The 16,964-nt window shown below is 70.8% G+C and overlaps 13 non-coding genes across 13 annotated transcripts; all 13 read right to left on the bottom strand.

Annotated features, from left to right (window-relative positions):
• Positions 1-176: 176 nt before the first annotated feature.
• Positions 177-295, bottom strand: LOC141983612 (5S ribosomal RNA). Its single transcript, XR_012638449.1, has one exon. It is a non-coding gene; the product is annotated as a 5S ribosomal RNA (ribosomal RNA).
• A 1,236-nt stretch (positions 296-1,531) lies between these two features.
• On the bottom strand, positions 1,532-1,650 carry LOC141983611 (5S ribosomal RNA). Its single transcript, XR_012638448.1, has one exon. It is a non-coding gene; the product is annotated as a 5S ribosomal RNA (ribosomal RNA).
• A 1,228-nt stretch (positions 1,651-2,878) lies between these two features.
• On the bottom strand, positions 2,879-2,997 carry LOC141983585 (5S ribosomal RNA). Its single transcript, XR_012638423.1, has one exon. It is a non-coding gene; the product is annotated as a 5S ribosomal RNA (ribosomal RNA).
• A 1,206-nt stretch (positions 2,998-4,203) lies between these two features.
• LOC141983608 (5S ribosomal RNA) lies at positions 4,204-4,322 on the bottom strand. Its single transcript, XR_012638446.1, has one exon. It is a non-coding gene; the product is annotated as a 5S ribosomal RNA (ribosomal RNA).
• Positions 4,323-5,550: 1,228 nt separating this feature from the next.
• On the bottom strand, positions 5,551-5,669 carry LOC141983573 (5S ribosomal RNA). The gene has a single exon (XR_012638412.1). It is a non-coding gene; the product is annotated as a 5S ribosomal RNA (ribosomal RNA).
• Positions 5,670-6,896: 1,227 nt separating this feature from the next.
• Positions 6,897-7,015, bottom strand: LOC141983562 (5S ribosomal RNA). The gene has a single exon (XR_012638401.1). It is a non-coding gene; the product is annotated as a 5S ribosomal RNA (ribosomal RNA).
• Positions 7,016-8,243: 1,228 nt separating this feature from the next.
• On the bottom strand, positions 8,244-8,362 carry LOC141983607 (5S ribosomal RNA). The gene has a single exon (XR_012638445.1). It is a non-coding gene; the product is annotated as a 5S ribosomal RNA (ribosomal RNA).
• A 1,235-nt stretch (positions 8,363-9,597) lies between these two features.
• Positions 9,598-9,716, bottom strand: LOC141983550 (5S ribosomal RNA). The gene has a single exon (XR_012638394.1). It is a non-coding gene; the product is annotated as a 5S ribosomal RNA (ribosomal RNA).
• Positions 9,717-10,920: 1,204 nt separating this feature from the next.
• LOC141983606 (5S ribosomal RNA) lies at positions 10,921-11,039 on the bottom strand. The gene has a single exon (XR_012638444.1). It is a non-coding gene; the product is annotated as a 5S ribosomal RNA (ribosomal RNA).
• A 1,224-nt stretch (positions 11,040-12,263) lies between these two features.
• LOC141983539 (5S ribosomal RNA) lies at positions 12,264-12,382 on the bottom strand. The gene has a single exon (XR_012638387.1). It is a non-coding gene; the product is annotated as a 5S ribosomal RNA (ribosomal RNA).
• Positions 12,383-13,608: 1,226 nt separating this feature from the next.
• LOC141983620 (5S ribosomal RNA) lies at positions 13,609-13,727 on the bottom strand. Its single transcript, XR_012638457.1, has one exon. It is a non-coding gene; the product is annotated as a 5S ribosomal RNA (ribosomal RNA).
• Positions 13,728-14,954: 1,227 nt separating this feature from the next.
• Positions 14,955-15,073, bottom strand: LOC141983528 (5S ribosomal RNA). The gene has a single exon (XR_012638379.1). It is a non-coding gene; the product is annotated as a 5S ribosomal RNA (ribosomal RNA).
• A 1,231-nt stretch (positions 15,074-16,304) lies between these two features.
• LOC141983519 (5S ribosomal RNA) lies at positions 16,305-16,423 on the bottom strand. Its single transcript, XR_012638372.1, has one exon. It is a non-coding gene; the product is annotated as a 5S ribosomal RNA (ribosomal RNA).
• Positions 16,424-16,964: the final 541 nt, after the last annotated feature.

Raw genomic sequence — 16,964 nt, 5'->3', positions numbered from 1 at the left:
AAACAAAGACGCCACGGGGCCGGGCGCCCAAAGCCCTCGCCCTGGGCTGCGGCGGGCGAGGTGGCTACGGCCTGGGAGACCTTTGCGGAAGCAAGCGAGGACCAGGCGGCAAAAGCCTGTGCCGGAGGGAGACCCGCAGCCGCCCAGCGGCAGGGAGCGTGGCGAGGGCCGGCAAAAGCCTACAGCACCCAGTATTCCCAGGAGGTCTCCCATCCAAGTACTAACCAGGCCCGACCCTGCTTAGCTTCCGAGATCAGACGAGATCGGGCGTGTTCAGGGTGGTATGGTCGTAGACGCTGCTGCCTGCCGCTTTGCCTGCCTTTAAGCGAGCCCGCAGACAGCGCCCTGCCCGCTCCACGCGGCCCGGTCCCTGCCCCCGCACCGGCTCCGCAACGCGCTCGCTCGCTCGCTCGCTCGCTCGCTCACTCGCTCGCTCACGCACGCACGCTCGCTCGCTCACGCACGCACTCACGCACCACCGGCCTCACACCCCAGCCTCCACACACCGAGGATCACGCCCCGCAGCACCATCCGCAGCCCCCGACCCCTGGCCCGCACGCACCGCGACCAAGCCTCCTCCCCACCCCCCACAAATACGCCCCCGCTCCCCTCTCACCACGCACCCGCTCCTCAGATGCCACCCTCACAAACTGCACGCACGCACACGCACACACCCCGACACAAAACCCCCCAGGGGAAACGCACCGCCCAGGACGGGGCTGCCGCCCGCACGCCCGCTCCCGCGCCTCACCAGCACGCACCCCGCAGGGGCAGCTCCCACGCAACCCGCTCGGCTTTGCTCACAGCTCCCGGTGCTCGCCACACCTCTCGCGCCTCCCTGGGGACGCCCTCCCGCACTTGGCCTGCCTTTTGCTCCCTCCGGGAAACCCGGGACGCGCCCCCCGGAGGCCTCGCCCTGCCCCGTCTCCCGCTTCGCACGGCCCCGGGGGAGGCAGGATGGGCCACCGCCTCCTCCTCAGGGAGACCAGCCCAGAGGCGACCAGCACCCACCTTCCCACTTACCGGCCCCGAGCCCAGGCAGGGACTGCTCCAGGCCCGCAGGCAGCCTTCCCGCCCAAAAGGGCAGCGGCTGCCTCTCTCCCCTCACTTTGAAAAGGGCCAGCTGCCAAGGAGGCAGCCTGGCAAAGGGCTTCCCTCAACCAGCCACCCCAAAGGCCCGGGCTGCGCCGCACGGCAAGGCTTCTGGCTTTCCTTTCTCCCAGCCTCCAGCGGCGGAGCCGAAGCGGCGGGCAGGGAGCGCGAGGGCAGACAGGCCTCGGGGCGCCTGCCGCCGCTTCGGCCAGCTGGCCTCCCACACCTGCTGCCAAGGGGGCAAGAGCACCGGCTGGGAAGAAAAACAAAGACGCCACGGGGCCGGGCGCCCAAAGCCCTCGCCCTGGGCTGCGGCGGGCGAGGTGGCTACGGCCTGGGAGACCTTTGCGGAAGCAAGCGAGGACCAGGCGGCAAAAGCCTGTGCCGGAGGGAGACCCGCAGCCGCCCAGCGGCAGGGAGCGTGGCGAGGGCCGGCAAAAGCCTACAGCACCCAGTATTCCCAGGAGGTCTCCCATCCAAGTACTAACCAGGCCCGACCCTGCTTAGCTTCCGAGATCAGACGAGATCGGGCGTGTTCAGGGTGGTATGGTCGTAGACGCTGCTGCCTGCCGCTTTGCCTGCCTTTAAGCGAGCCCGCAGACAGCGCCCTGCCCGCTCCACGCGGCCTGGTCCCTGCCCCCGCACCGGCTCCGCAACGCGCTCGCTCGCTCGCTCGCTCACTCGCTCGCTCACGCACGCACGCTCGCTCGCTCACGCACGCACTCACGCACCACCGGCCTCACACCCCAGCCTCCACACACCGAGGATCACGCCCCGCAGCACCATCCGCAGCCCCCGACCCCTGGCCCGCACGCACCGCGACCAAGCCTCCTCCCCACCCCCCACAAATACGCCCCCGCTCCCCTCTCACCACGCACCCGCTCCTCAGATGCCACCCTCACAAACTGCACGCACGCACACGCACACACCCCGACACAAAACCCCCCAGGGGAAACGCACCGCCCAGGACGGGGCTGCCGCCCGCACGCCCGCTCCCGCGCCTCACCAGCACGCACCCCGCAGGGGCAGCTCCCACGCAACCCGCTCGGCTTTGCTCACAGCTCCCGGTGCTCGCCACACCTCTCGCGCCTCCCTGGGGACGCCCTCCCGCACTTGGCCTGCCTTTTGCTCCCTCCGGGAAACCCGGGACGCGCCCCCCGGAGGCCTCGCCCTGCCCCGTCTCCCGCTTCGCACGGCCCCGGGGGAGGCAGGATGGGCCACCGCCTCCTCCTCAGGGAGACCAGCCCAGAGGCGACCAGCACCCACCTTCCCACTTACCGGCCCCGAGCCCAGGCAGGGACTGCTCCAGGCCCGCAGGCAGCCTTCCCGCCCAAAAGGGCAGCGGCTGCCTCTCTCCCCTCACTTTGAAAAGGGCCAGCTGCCAAGGAGGCAGGCTGGCAAAGGGCTTCCCTCAACCAGCCACCCCAAAGGCCCGGGCTGCGCCGCACGGCAAGGCTTCTGGCTTTCCTTTCTCCCAGCCTCCAGCGGCGGAGCCGAAGCGGCGGGCAGGGAGCGCGAGGGCAGACAGGCCTCGGGGCGCCTGCCGCCGCTTCGGCCAGCTGGCCTCCCACACCTGCTGCCAAGGGGGCAAGAGCACCGGCTGGGAAGAAAAACAAAGACGCCACGGGGCCGGGCGCCCAAAGCCCTCGCCCTGGGCTGCGGCGGGCGAGGTGGCTACGGCCTGGGAGACCTTTGCGGAAGCAAGCGAGGACCAGGCGGCAAAAGCCTGTGCCGGAGGGAGACCCGCAGCCGCCCAGCGGCAGGGAGCGTGGCGAGGGCCGGCAAAAGCCTACAGCACCCAGTATTCCCAGGAGGTCTCCCATCCAAGTACTAACCAGGCCCGACCCTGCTTAGCTTCCGAGATCAGACGAGATCGGGCGTGTTCAGGGTGGTATGGCCGTAGACGCTGCTGCCTGTCGCTTTGCCTGCCTTTAAGAGAGCCCGCAGACAGCGCCCTGCCCGCTCCACGCGGCCCGGTCCCTGCCCCCGCACCGGCTCCGCAACGCGCTCGCTCGCTCGCTCGCTCCCTCGCTCGCTCACGCACGCACTCACGCACCACCGGCCTCACACCCCAGCCTCCACACACCGAGGATCACGCCCCGCAGCACCATCCGCAGCCCCCGACCCCTGGCCCGCACGCACCGCGACCAAGCCTCCTCCCCACCCCCCACAAATACGCCCCCGCTCCCCTCTCACCACGCACCCGCTCCTCAGATGCCACCCTCACAAACTGCACGCACGCACACGCACACACCCCGACACAAAACCCCCCAGGGGAAACGCACCGCCCAGGACGGGGCTGCCGCCCGCACGCCCGCTCCCGCGCCTCACCAGCACGCACCCCGCAGGGGCAGCTCCCACGCAACCCGCTCGGCTTTGCTCACAGCTCCCGGTGCTCGCCACACCTCTCGCGCCTCCCTGGGGACGCCCTCCCGCACTTGGCCTGCCTTTTGCTCCCTCCGGGAAACCCGGGACGCGCCCCCCGGAGGCCTCGCCCTGCCCCGTCTCCCGCTTCGCACGGCCCCGGGGGAGGCAGGATGGGCCACCGCCTCCTCCTCAGGGAGACCAGCCCAGAGGCGACCAGCACCCACCTTCCCACTTACCGGCCCCGAGCCCAGGCAGGGACTGCTCCAGGCCCGCAGGCAGCCTTCCCGCCCAAAAGGGCAGCGGCTGCCTCTCTCCCCTCACTTTGAAAAGGGCCAGCTGCCAAGGAGGCAGCCTGGCAAAGGGCTTCCCTCAACCAGCCACCCCAAAGGCCCGGGCTGCGCCGCACGGCAAGGCTTCTGGCTTTCCTTTCTCCCAGCCTCCAGCGGCGGAGCCGAAGCGGCGGGCAGGGAGCGCGAGGGCAGACAGGCCTCGGGGCGCCTGCCGCCGCTTCGGCCAGCTGGCCTCCCACACCTGCTGCCAAGGGGGCAAGAGCACCGGCTGGGAAGAAAAACAAAGACGCCACGGGGCCGGGCGCCCAAAGCCCTCGCCCTGGGCTGCGGCGGGCGAGGTGGCTACGGCCTGGGAGACCTTTGCGGAAGCAAGCGAGGACCAGGCGGCAAAAGCCTGTGCCGGAGGGAGACCCGCAGCCGCCCAGCGGCAGGGAGCGTGGCGAGGGCCGGCAAAAGCCTACAGCACCCAGTATTCCCAGGAGGTCTCCCATCCAAGTACTAACCAGGCCCGACCCTGCTTAGCTTCCGAGATCAGACGAGATCGGGCGTGTTCAGGGTGGTATGGTCGTAGACGCTGCTGCCTGCCGCTTTGCCTGCCTTTAAGCGAGCCCGCAGACAGCGCCCTGCCCGCTCCACGCGGCCCGGTCCCTGCCCCCGCACCGGCTCCGCAACGCGCTCGCTCGCTCGCTCGCTCCCTCGCTCGCTCACGCACGCACGCTCGCTCGCTCACGCACGCACTCACGCACCACCGGCCTCACACCCCAGCCTCCACACACCGAGGATCACGCCCCGCAGCACCATCCGCAGCCCCCGACCCCTGGCCCGCACGCACCGCGACCAAGCCTCCTCCCCACCCCCCACAAATACGCCCCCGCTCCCCTCTCACCACGCACCCGCTCCTCAGATGCCACCCTCACAAACTGCACGCACGCACACGCACACACCCCGACACAAAACCCCCCAGGGGAAACGCACCGCCCAGGACGGGGCTGCCGCCCGCACGCCCGCTCCCGCGCCTCACCAGCACGCACCCCGCAGGGGCAGCTCCCACGCAACCCGCTCGGCTTTGCTCACAGCTCCCGGTGCTCGCCACACCTCTCGCGCCTCCCTGGGGACGCCCTCCCGCACTTGGCCTGCCTTTTGCTCCCTCCGGGAAACCCGGGACGCGCCCCCCGGAGGCCTCGCCCTGCCCCGTCTCCCGCTTCGCACGGCCCCGGGGGAGGCAGGATGGGCCACCGCCTCCTCCTCAGGGAGACCAGCCCAGAGGCGACCAGCACCCACCTTCCCACTTACCGGCCCCGAGCCCAGGCAGGGACTGCTCCAGGCCCGCAGGCAGCCTTCCCGCCCAAAAGGGCAGCGGCTGCCTCTCTCCCCTCACTTTGAAAAGGGCCAGCTGCCAAGGAGGCAGCCTGGCAAAGGGCTTCCCTCAACCAGCCACCCCAAAGGCCCGGGCTGCGCCGCACGGCAAGGCTTCTGGCTTTCCTTTCTCCCAGCCTCCAGCGGCGGAGCCGAAGCGGCGGGCAGGGAGCGCGAGGGCAGACAGGCCTCGGGGCGCCTGCCGCCGCTTCGGCCAGCTGGCCTCCCACACCTGCTGCCAAGGGGGCAAGAGCACCGGCTGGGAAGAAAAACAAAGACGCCACGGGGCCGGGCGCCCAAAGCCCTCGCCCTGGGCTGCGGCGGGCGAGGTGGCTACGGCCTGGGAGACCTTTGCGGAAGCAAGCGAGGACCAGGCGGCAAAAGCCTGTGCCGGAGGGAGACCCGCAGCCGCCCAGCGGCAGGGAGCGTGGCGAGGGCCGGCAAAAGCCTACAGCACCCAGTATTCCCAGGAGGTCTCCCATCCAAGTACTAACCAGGCCCGACCCTGCTTAGCTTCCGAGATCAGACGAGATCGGGCGTGTTCAGGGTGGTATGGCCGTAGACGCTGCTGCCTGCCGCTTTGCCTGCCTTTAAGCGAGCCCGCAGACAGCGCCCTGCCCGCTCCACGCGGCCCGGTCCCTGCCCCCGCACCGGCTCCGCAACGCGCTCGCTCGCTCCCTCGCTCGCTCGCTCGCTCACGCACGCACGCACGCTCGCTCACGCACGCACTCACGCACCACCGGCCTCACACCCCAGCCTCCACACACCGAGGATCACGCCCCGCAGCACCATCCGCAGCCCCCGACCCCTGGCCCGCACGCACCGCGACCAAGCCTCCTCCCCACCCCCCACAAATACGCCCCCGCTCCCCTCTCACCACGCACCCGCTCCTCAGATGCCACCCTCACAAACTGCACGCACGCACACGCACACACCCCGACACAAAACCCCCAGGGGAAACGCACCGCCCAGGACGGGGCTGCCGCCCGCACGCCCGCTCCCGCGCCTCACCAGCACGCACCCCGCAGGGGCAGCTCCCACGCAACCCGCTCGGCTTTGCTCACAGCTCCCGGTGCTCGCCACACCTCTCGCGCCTCCCTGGGGACGCCCTCCCGCACTTGGCCTGCCTTTTGCTCCCTCCGGGAAACCCGGGACGCGCCCCCCGGAGGCCTCGCCCTGCCCCGTCTCCCGCTTCGCACGGCCCCGGGGGAGGCAGGATGGGCCACCGCCTCCTCCTCAGGGAGACCAGCCCAGAGGCGACCAGCACCCACCTTCCCACTTACCGGCCCCGAGCCCAGGCAGGGACTGCTCCAGGCCCGCAGGCAGCCTTCCCGCCCAAAAGGGCAGCGGCTGCCTCTCTCCCCTCACTTTGAAAAGGGCCAGCTGCCAAGGAGGCAGCCTGGCAAAGGGCTTCCCTCAACCAGCCACCCCAAAGGCCCGGGCTGCGCCGCACGGCAAGGCTTCTGGCTTTCCTTTCTCCCAGCCTCCAGCGGCGGAGCCGAAGCGGCGGGCAGGGAGAGCGAGGGCAGACAGGCCTCGGGGCGCCTGCCGCCGCTTCGGCCAGCTGGCCTCCCACACCTGCTGCCAAGGGGGCAAGAGCACCGGCTGGGAAGAAAAACAAAGACGCCACGGGGCCGGGCGCCCAAAGCCCTCGCCCTGGGCTGCGGCGGGCGAGGTGGCTACGGCCTGGGAGACCTTTGCGGAAGCAAGCGAGGACCAGGCGGCAAAAGCCTGTGCCGGAGGGAGACCCGCAGCCGCCCAGCGGCAGGGAGCGTGGCGAGGGCCGGCAAAAGCCTACAGCACCCAGTATTCCCAGGAGGTCTCCCATCCAAGTACTAACCAGGCCCGACCCTGCTTAGCTTCCGAGATCAGACGAGATCGGGCGTGTTCAGGGTGGTATGGCCGTAGACGCTGCTGCCTGCCGCTTTGCCTGCCTTTAAGCGAGCCCGCAGACAGCGCCCTGCCCGCTCCACGCGGCCCGGTCCCTGCCCCCGCACCGGCTCCGCAACGCGCTCGCTCGCTCGCTCGCTCCCTCGCTCGCTCACGCACGCACGCTCGCTCGCTCACGCACGCACTCACGCACCACCGGCCTCACACCCCAGCCTCCACACACCGAGGATCACGCCCCGCAGCACCATCCGCAGCCCCCGACCCCTGGCCCGCACGCACCGCGACCAAGCCTCCTCCCCACCCCCCACAAATACGCCCCCGCTCCCCTCTCACCACGCACCCGCTCCTCAGATGCCACCCTCACAAACTGCACGCACGCACACGCACACACCCCGACACAAAACCCCCCAGGGGAAACGCACCGCCCAGGACGGGGCTGCCGCCCGCACGCCCGCTCCCGCGCCTCACCAGCACGCACCCCGCAGGGGCAGCTCCCACGCAACCCGCTCGGCTTTGCTCACAGCTCCCGGTGCTCGCCACACCTCTCGCGCCTCCCTGGGGACGCCCTCCCGCACTTGGCCTGCCTTTTGCTCCCTCCGGGAAACCCGGGACGCGCCCCCCGGAGGCCTCGCCCTGCCCCGTCTCCCGCTTCGCACGGCCCCGGGGGAGGCAGGATGGGCCACCGCCTCCTCCTCAGGGAGACCAGCCCAGAGGCGACCAGCACCCACCTTCCCACTTACCGGCCCCGAGCCCAGGCAGGGACTGCTCCAGGCCCGCAGGCAGCCTTCCCGCCCAAAAGGGCAGCGGCTGCCTCTCTCCCCTCACTTTGAAAAGGGCCAGCTGCCAAGGAGGCAGCCTGGCAAAGGGCTTCCCTCAACCAGCCACCCCAAAGGCCCGGGCTGCGCCGCACGGCAAGGCTTCTGGCTTTCCTTTCTCCCAGCCTCCAGCGGCGGAGCCGAAGCGGCGGGCAGGGAGCGCGAGGGCAGACAGGCCTCGGGGCGCCTGCCGCCGCTTCGGCCAGCTGGCCTCCCACACCTGCTGCCAAGGGGGCAAGAGCACCGGCTGGGAAGAAAAACAAAGACGCCACGGGGCCGGGCGCCCAAAGCCCTCGCCCTGGGCTGCGGCGGGCGAGGTGGCTACGGCCTGGGAGACCTTTGCGGAAGCAAGCGAGGACCAGGCGGCAAAAGCCTGTGCCGGAGGGAGACCCGCAGCCGCCCAGCGGCAGGGAGCGTGGCGAGGGCCGGCAAAAGCCTACAGCACCCAGTATTCCCAGGAGGTCTCCCATCCAAGTACTAACCAGGCCCGACCCTGCTTAGCTTCCGAGATCAGACGAGATCGGGCGTGTTCAGGGTGGTATGGTCGTAGACGCTGCTGCCTGCCGCTTTGCCTGCCTTTAAGCGAGCCCGCAGACAGCGCCCTGCCCGCTCCACGCGGCCCGGTCCCTGCCCCCGCACCGGCTCCGCAACGCGCTCGCTCGCTCGCTCGCTCGCTCGCTCGCTCGCTCGCTCACGCACGCACGCTCGCTCGCTCACGCACGCACTCACGCACCACCGGCCTCACACCCCAGCCTCCACACACCGAGGATCACGCCCCGCAGCACCATCCGCAGCCCCCGACCCCTGGCCCGCACGCACCGCGACCAAGCCTCCTCCCCACCCCCCACAAATACGCCCCCGCTCCCCTCTCACCACGCACCCGCTCCTCAGATGCCACCCTCACAAACTGCACGCACGCACACGCACACACCCCGACACAAAACCCCCCAGGGGAAACGCACCGCCCAGGACGGGGCTGCCGCCCGCACGCCCGCTCCCGCGCCTCACCAGCACGCACCCCGCAGGGGCAGCTCCCACGCAACCCGCTCGGCTTTGCTCACAGCTCCCGGTGCTCGCCACACCTCTCGCGCCTCCCTGGGGACGCCCTCCCGCACTTGGCCTGCCTTTTGCTCCCTCCGGGAAACCCGGGACGCGCCCCCCGGAGGCCTCGCCCTGCCCCGTCTCCCGCTTCGCACGGCCCCGGGGGAGGCAGGATGGGCCACCGCCTCCTCCTCAGGGAGACCAGCCCAGAGGCGACCAGCACCCACCTTCCCACTTACCGGCCCCGAGCCCAGGCAGGGACTGCTCCAGGCCGCAGGCAGCCTTCCCGCCCAAAAGGGCAGCGGCTGCCTCTCTCCCCTCACTTTGAAAAGGGCCAGCTGCCAAGGAGGCAGCCTGGCAAAGGGCTTCCCTCAACCAGCCACCCCAAAGGCCCGGGCTGCGCCGCACGGCAAGGCTTCTGGCTTTCCTTTCTCCCAGCCTCCAGCGGCGGAGCCGAAGCGGCGGGCAGGGAGCGCGAGGGCAGACAGGCCTCGGGGCGCCTGCCGCCGCTTCGGCCAGCTGGCCTCCCACACCTGCTGCCAAGGGGGCAAGAGCACCGGCTGGGAAGAAAAACAAAGACGCCACGGGGCCGGGCGCCCAAAGCCCTCGCCCTGGGCTGCGGCGGGCGAGGTGGCTACGGCCTGGGAGACCTTTGCGGAAGCAAGCGAGGACCAGGCGGCAAAAGCCTGTGCCGGAGGGAGACCCGCAGCCGCCCAGCGGCAGGGAGCGTGGCGAGGGCCGGCAAAAGCCTACAGCACCCAGTATTCCCAGGAGGTCTCCCATCCAAGTACTAACCAGGCCCGACCCTGCTTAGCTTCCGAGATCAGACGAGATCGGGCGTGTTCAGGGTGGTATGGCCGTAGACGCTGCTGCTTGTCGCTTTGCCTGCCTTTAAGAGAGCCCGCAGACAGCGCCCTGCCCGCTCCACGCGGCCCGGTCCCTGCCCCCGCACCGGCTCCGCAACGCGCTCGCTCGCTCGCTCGCTCCCTCGCTCGCTCACGCACGCACTCACGCACCACCGGCCTCACACCCCAGCCTCCACACACCGAGGATCACGCCCCGCAGCACCATCCGCAGCCCCCGACCCCTGGCCCGCACGCACCGCGACCAAGCCTCCTCCCCACCCCCCACAAATACGCCCCGCTCCCCTCTCACCACGCACCCGCTCCTCAGATGCCACCCTCACAAACTGCACGCACGCACACGCACACACCCCGACACAAAACCCCCCAGGGGAAACGCACCGCCCAGGACGGGGCTGCCGCCCGCACGCCCGCTCCCGCGCCTCACCAGCACGCACCCCGCAGGGGCAGCTCCCACGCAACCCGCTCGGCTTTGCTCACAGCTCCCGGTGCTCGCCACACCTCTCGCGCCTCCCTGGGGACGCCCTCCCGCACTTGGCCTGCCTTTTGCTCCCTCCGGGAAACCCGGGACGCGCCCCCCGGAGGCCTCGCCCTGCCCCGTCTCCCGCTTCGCACGGCCCCGGGGGAGGCAGGATGGGCCACCGCCTCCTCCTCAGGGAGACCAGCCCAGAGGCGACCAGCACCCACCTTCCCACTTACCGGCCCCGAGCCCAGGCAGGGACTGCTCCAGGCCCGCAGGCAGCCTTCCCGCCCAAAAGGGCAGCGGCTGCCTCTCTCCCCTCACTTTGAAAAGGGCCAGCTGCCAAGGAGGCAGCCTGGCAAAGGGCTTCCCTCAACCAGCCACCCCAAAGGCCCGGGCTGCGCCGCACGGCAAGGCTTCTGGCTTTCCTTTCTCCCAGCCTCCAGCGGCGGAGCCGAAGCGGCGGGCAGGGAGCGCGAGGGCAGACAGGCCTCGGGGCGCCTGCCGCCGCTTCGGCCAGCTGGCCTCCCACACCTGCTGCCAAGGGGGCAAGAGCACCGGCTGGGAAGAAAAACAAAGACGCCACGGGGCCGGGCGCCCAAAGCCCTCGCCCTGGGCTGCGGCGGGCGAGGTGGCTACGGCCTGGGAGACCTTTGCGGAAGCAAGCGAGGACCAGGCGGCAAAAGCCTGTGCCGGAGGGAGACCCGCAGCCGCCCAGCGGCAGGGAGCGTGGCGAGGGCGGCAAAAGCCTACAGCACCCAGTATTCCCAGGAGGTCTCCCATCCAAGTACTAACCAGGCCCGACCCTGCTTAGCTTCCGAGATCAGACGAGATCGGGCGTGTTCAGGGTGGTATGGTCGTAGACGCTGCTGCCTGCCGCTTTGCCTGCCTTTAAGCGAGCCCGCAGACAGCGCCCTGCCCGCTCCACGCGGCCCGGTCCCTGCCCCCGCACCGGCTCCGCAACGCGCTCGCTCGCTCGCTCGCTCCCTCGCTCGCTCACGCACGCACGCTCGCTCGCTCACGCACGCACTCACGCACCACCGGCCTCACACCCCAGCCTCCACACACCGAGGATCACGCCCCGCAGCACCATCCGCAGCCCCCGACCCCTGGCCCGCACGCACCGCGACCAAGCCTCCTCCCCACCCCCCACAAATACGCCCCCGCTCCCCTCTCACCACGCACCCGCTCCTCAGATGCCACCCTCACAAACTGCACGCACGCACACGCACACACCCCGACACAAAACCCCCCAGGGAAACGCACCGCCCAGGACGGGGCTGCCGCCCGCACGCCCGCTCCCGCGCCTCACCAGCACGCACCCCGCAGGGGCAGCTCCCACGCAACCGCTCGGCTTTGCTCACAGCTCCCGGTGCTCGCCACACCTCTCGCGCCTCCCTGGGGACGCCCTCCCGCACTTGGCCTGCCTTTTGCTCCCTCCGGGAAACCCGGACGCGCCCCCCGGAGGCCTCGCCCTGCCCCGTCTCCCGCTTCGCACGGCCCCGGGGGAGGCAGGATGGGCCACCGCCTCCTCCTCAGGGAGACCAGCCCAGAGGCGACCAGCACCCACCTTCCCACTTACCGGCCCCGAGCCCAGGCAGGGACTGCTCCAGGCCCGCAGGCAGCCTTCCCGCCCAAAAGGGCAGCGGCTGCCTCTCTCCCCTCACTTTGAAAAGGGCCAGCTGCCAAGGAGGCAGCCTGGCAAAGGGCTTCCCTCAACCAGCCACCCCAAGGCCCGGGCTGCGCCGCACGGCAAGGCTTCTGGCTTTCCTTTCTCCCAGCCTCCAGCGGCGGAGCCGAAGCGGCGGGCAGGGAGCGCGAGGGCAGACAGGCCTCGGGGCGCCTGCCGCCGCTTCGGCCAGCTGGCCTCCCACACCTGCTGCCAAGGGGGCAAGAGCACCGGCTGGGAAGAAAAACAAAGACGCCACGGGGCCGGGCGCCCAAAGCCCTCGCCCTGGGCTGCGGCGGGCGAGGTGGCTACGGCCTGGGAGACCTTTGCGGAAGCAAGCGAGGACCAGGCGGCAAAAGCCTGTGCCGGAGGGAGACCCGCAGCCGCCCAGCGGCAGGGAGCGTGGCGAGGGCCGGCAAAAGCCTACAGCACCCAGTATTCCCAGGAGGTCTCCCATCCAAGTACTAACCAGGCCCGACCCTGCTTAGCTTCCGAGATCAGACGAGATCGGGCGTGTTCAGGGTGGTATGGCCGTAGACGCTGCTGCCTGCCGCTTTGCCTGCCTTTAAGCGAGCCCGCAGACAGCGCCCTGCCCGCTCCACGCGGCCCGGTCCTGCCCCCGCACCGGCTCCGCAACGCGCTCGCTCGCTCCCTCGCTCGCTCGCTCGCTCACGCACGCACGCTCGCTCGCTCACGCACGCACTCACGCACCACCGGCCTCACACCCCAGCCTCCACACACCGAGGATCACGCCCCGCAGCACCATCCGCAGCCCCCGACCCCTGGCCCGCACGCACCGCGACCAAGCCTCCTCCCCACCCCCCACAAATACGCCCCCGCTCCCCTCTCACCACGCACCCGCTCCTCAGATGCCACCCTCACAAACTGCACGCACGCACACGCACACACCCCGACACAAAACCCCCCAGGGGAAACGCACCGCCCAGGACGGGGCTGCCGCCCGCACGCCCGCTCCCGCGCCTCACCAGCACGCACCCCGCAGGGGCAGCTCCCACGCAACCCGCTCGGCTTTGCTCACAGCTCCCGGTGCTCGCCACACCTCTCGCGCCTCCCTGGGGACGCCCTCCCGCACTTGGCCTGCCTTTTGCTCCCTCCGGGAAACCCGGGACGCGCCCCCCGGAGGCCTCGCCCTGCCCCGTCTCCCGCTTCGCACGGCCCCGGGGGAGGCAGGATGGGCCACCGCCTCCTCCTCAGGGAGACCAGCCCAGAGGCGACCAGCACCCACCTTCCCACTTACCGGCCCCGAGCCCAGGCAGGGACTGCTCCAGGCCGCAGGCAGCCTTCCCGCCCAAAAGGGCAGCGGCTGCCTCTCTCCCCTCACTTTGAAAAGGGCCAGCTGCCAAGGAGGCAGCCTGGCAAAGGGCTTCCCTCAACCAGCCACCCCAAAGGCCCGGGCTGCGCCGCACGGCAAGGCTTCTGGCTTTCCTTTCTCCCAGCCTCCAGCGGCGGAGCCGAAGCGGCGGGCAGGGAGCGCGAGGGCAGACAGGCCTCGGGGCGCCTGCCGCCGCTTCGGCCAGCTGGCCTCCCACACCTGCTGCCAAGGGGGCAAGAGCACCGGCTGGGAAGAAAAACAAAGACGCCACGGGGCCGGGCGCCCAAAGCCCTCGCCCTGGGCTGCGGCGGGCGAGGTGGCTACGGCCTGGGAGACCTTTGCGGAAGCAAGCGAGGACCAGGCGGCAAAAGCCTGTGCCGGAGGGAGACCCGCAGCCGCCCAGCGGCAGGGAGCGTGGCGAGGGCCGGCAAAAGCCTACAGCACCCAGTATTCCCAGGAGGTCTCCCATCCAAGTACTAACCAGGCCCGACCCTGCTTAGCTTCCGAGATCAGACAAGATCGGGCGTGTTCAGGGTGGTATGGCCGTAGACGCTGTTGCCTGCCGCTTTGCCTGCCTTTAAGCGAGCCCGCAGACAGCGCCCTGCCCGCTCCACGCGGCCCGGTCCCTGCCCCCGCACCGGCTCCGCAACGCGCTCGCTCGCTCGCTCGCTCCCTCGCTCGCTCACGCACGCACGCTCGCTCGCTCACGCACGCACTCACGCACCACCGGCCTCACACCCCAGCCTCCACACACCGAGGATCACGCCCCGCAGCACCATCCGCAGCCCCCGACCCCTGGCCCGCACGCACCGCGACCAAGCCTCCTCCCCACCCCCCACAAATACGCCCCCGCTCCCCTCTCACCACGCACCCGCTCCTCAGATGCCACCCTCACAAACTGCACGCACGCACACGCACACACCCCGACACAAAACCCCCCAGGGGAAACGCACCGCCCAGGACGGGGCTGCCGCCCGCACGCCCGCTCCCGCGCCTCACCAGCACGCACCCCGCAGGGGCAGCTCCCACGCAACCCGCTCGGCTTTGCTCACAGCTCCCGGTGCTCGCCACACCTCTCGCGCCTCCCTGGGGACGCCCTCCCGCACTTGGCCTGCCTTTTGCTCCCTCCGGGAAACCCGGACGCGCCCCCCGGAGGCCTCGCCCTGCCCCGTCTCCCGCTTCGCACGGCCCCGGGGGAGGCAGGATGGGCCACCGCCTCCTCCTCAGGGAGACCAGCCCAGAGGCGACCAGCACCCACCTTCCCACTTACCGGCCCCGAGCCCAGGCAGGGACTGCTCCAGGCCCGCAGGCAGCCTTCCCGCCCAAAAGGGCAGCGGCTGCCTCTCTCCCCTCACTTTGAAAAGGGCCAGCTGCCAAGGAGGCAGCCTGGCAAAGGGCTTCCCTCAACCAGCCACCCCAAAGGCCCGGGCTGCGCCGCACGGCAAGGCTTCTGGCTTTCCTTTCTCCCAGCCTCCAGCGGCGGAGCCGAAGCGGCGGGCAGGGAGCGCGAGGGCAGACAGGCCTCGGGGCGCCTGCCGCCGCTTCGGCCAGCTGGCCTCCCACACCTGCTGCCAAGGGGGCAAGAGCACCGGCTGGGAAGAAAAACAAAGACGCCACGGGGCCGGGCGCCCAAAGCCCTCGCCCTGGGCTGCGGCGGGCGAGGTGGCTACGGCCTGGGAGACCTTTGCGGAAGCAAGCGAGGACCAGGCGGCAAAAGCCTGTGCCGGAGGGAGACCCGCAGCCGCCCAGCGGCAGGGAGCGTGGCGAGGGCCGGCAAAAGCCTACAGCACCCAGTATTCCCAGGAGGTCTCCCATCCAAGTACTAACCAGGCCCGACCCTGCTTAGCTTCCGAGATCAGACGAGATCGGGCGTGTTCAGGGTGGTATGGCCGTAGACGCTGCTGCCTGCCGCTTTGCCTGCCTTTAAGCGAGCCCGCAGACAGCGCCCTGCCTGCTCCACGCGGCCCGGTCCCTGCCCCCGCACCGGCTCCGCAACGCGCTCCCTCGCTCGCTCGCTCCCTCGCTCGCTCGCTCACGCACGCACGCTCGCTCGCTCACGCACGCACTCACGCACCACCGGCCTCACACCCCAGCCTCCACACACCGAGGATCACGCCCCGCAGCACCATCCGCAGCCCCCGACCCCTGGCCCGCACGCACCGCGACCAAGCCTCCTCCCCACCCCCCACAAATACGCCCCCGCTCCCCTCTCACCACGCACCCGCTCCTCAGATGCCACCCTCACAAACTGCACGCACGCACACGCACACACCCCGACACAAAACCCCCCCAGGGGAAACGCACCGCCCAGGACGGGGCTGCCGCCCGCACGCCCGCTCCCGCGCCTCACCAGCACGCACCCCGCAGGGGCAGCTCCCACGCAACCCGCTCGGCTTTGCTCACAGCTCCCGGTGCTCGCCACACCTCTCGCGCCTCCCTGGGGACGCCCTCCCGCACTTGGCCTGCCTTTTGCTCCCTCCGGGAAACCCGGGACGCGCCCCCCGGAGGCCTCGCCCTGCCCCGTCTCCCGCTTCGCACGGCCCCGGGGGAGGCAGGATGGGCCACCGCCTCCTCCTCAGGGAGACCAGCCCAGAGGCGACCAGCACCCACCTTCCCACTTACCGGCCCCGAGCCCAGGCAGGGACTGCTCCAGGCCCGCAGGCAGCCTTCCCGCCCAAAAGGGCAGCGGCTGCCTCTCTCCCCTCACTTTGAAAAGGCCAGCTGCCAAGGAGGCAGCCTGGCAAAGGCTTCCCTCAACCAGCCACCCCAAAGGCCCGGGCTGCGCCGCACGGCAAGGCTTCTGGCTTTCCTTTCTCCCAGCCTCCAGCGGCGGAGCCGAAGCGGCGGGCAGGGAGCGCGAGGGCAGACAGGCCTCGGGGCGCCTGCCGCCGCTTCGGCCAGCTGGCCTCCCACACCTGCTGCCAAGGGGGCAAGAGCACCGGCTGGGAAGAGAAACAAAGACGCCACGGGGCCGGGCGCCCAAAGCCCTCGCCCTGGGCTGCGGCGGGCGAGGTGGCTACGGCCTGGGAGACCTTTGCGGAAGCAAGCGAGGACCAGGCGGCAAAAGCCTGTGCCGGAGGGAGACCCGCAGCCGCCCAGCGGCAGGGAGCGTGGCGAGGGCCGGCAAAAGCCTACAGCACCAAGTATTCCCAGGAGGTCTCCCATCCAAGTACTAACCAGGCCCGACCCTGCTTAGCTTCCGAGATCAGACGAGATCGGGCGTGTTCAGGGTGGTATGGCCGTAGACGCTGCTACCTGCCGCTTTGCCTGCCTTTAAGCGAGCCCGCAGACAGCGCCCTGCCTGCTCCACGCGGCCCGGTCCCTGCCCCCGCACCGGCTCCGCAACGCGCTCACTCGCTCGCTCGCTCGCTCGCTCACGCACGCACGCTCGCTCACTCACGCACGCACGCACTCACGCACCACCGGCCTCACACCCCAGCCTCCACACACCGAGGATCACGCCCCGCAGCACCATCCGCAGCCCCCGACCCCTGGCCCGCACGCACCGCGACCAAGCCTCCTCCCCACCCCCCACAAATACGCCCCCGCTCCCCTCTCACCACGCACCCGCTCCTCAGATGCCACCCTCACAAACTGCACGCACGCACACGCACACACCCCGACACAAAACCCCCCAGGGGAAACGCACCGCCCAGGACGGGGCTGCCGCCCGCACGCCCGCTCCCGCGCCTCACCAGCACGCACCCCGCAGGGGCAGCTCCCACGCAACCCGCTCGGCTTTGCTCACAGCTCCCGGTGCTCGCCACACCTCTCGCGCCTCCCTGGGG

The sequence above is a fragment of the Natator depressus genome, chromosome 2 (assembly GCF_965152275.1).
Source record: "Natator depressus isolate rNatDep1 chromosome 2, rNatDep2.hap1, whole genome shotgun sequence".
NCBI classification, from domain to species: domain Eukaryota; kingdom Metazoa; phylum Chordata; order Testudines; family Cheloniidae; genus Natator; species Natator depressus.
This window is presented reverse-complemented; position numbering and strand designations above follow the sequence as displayed.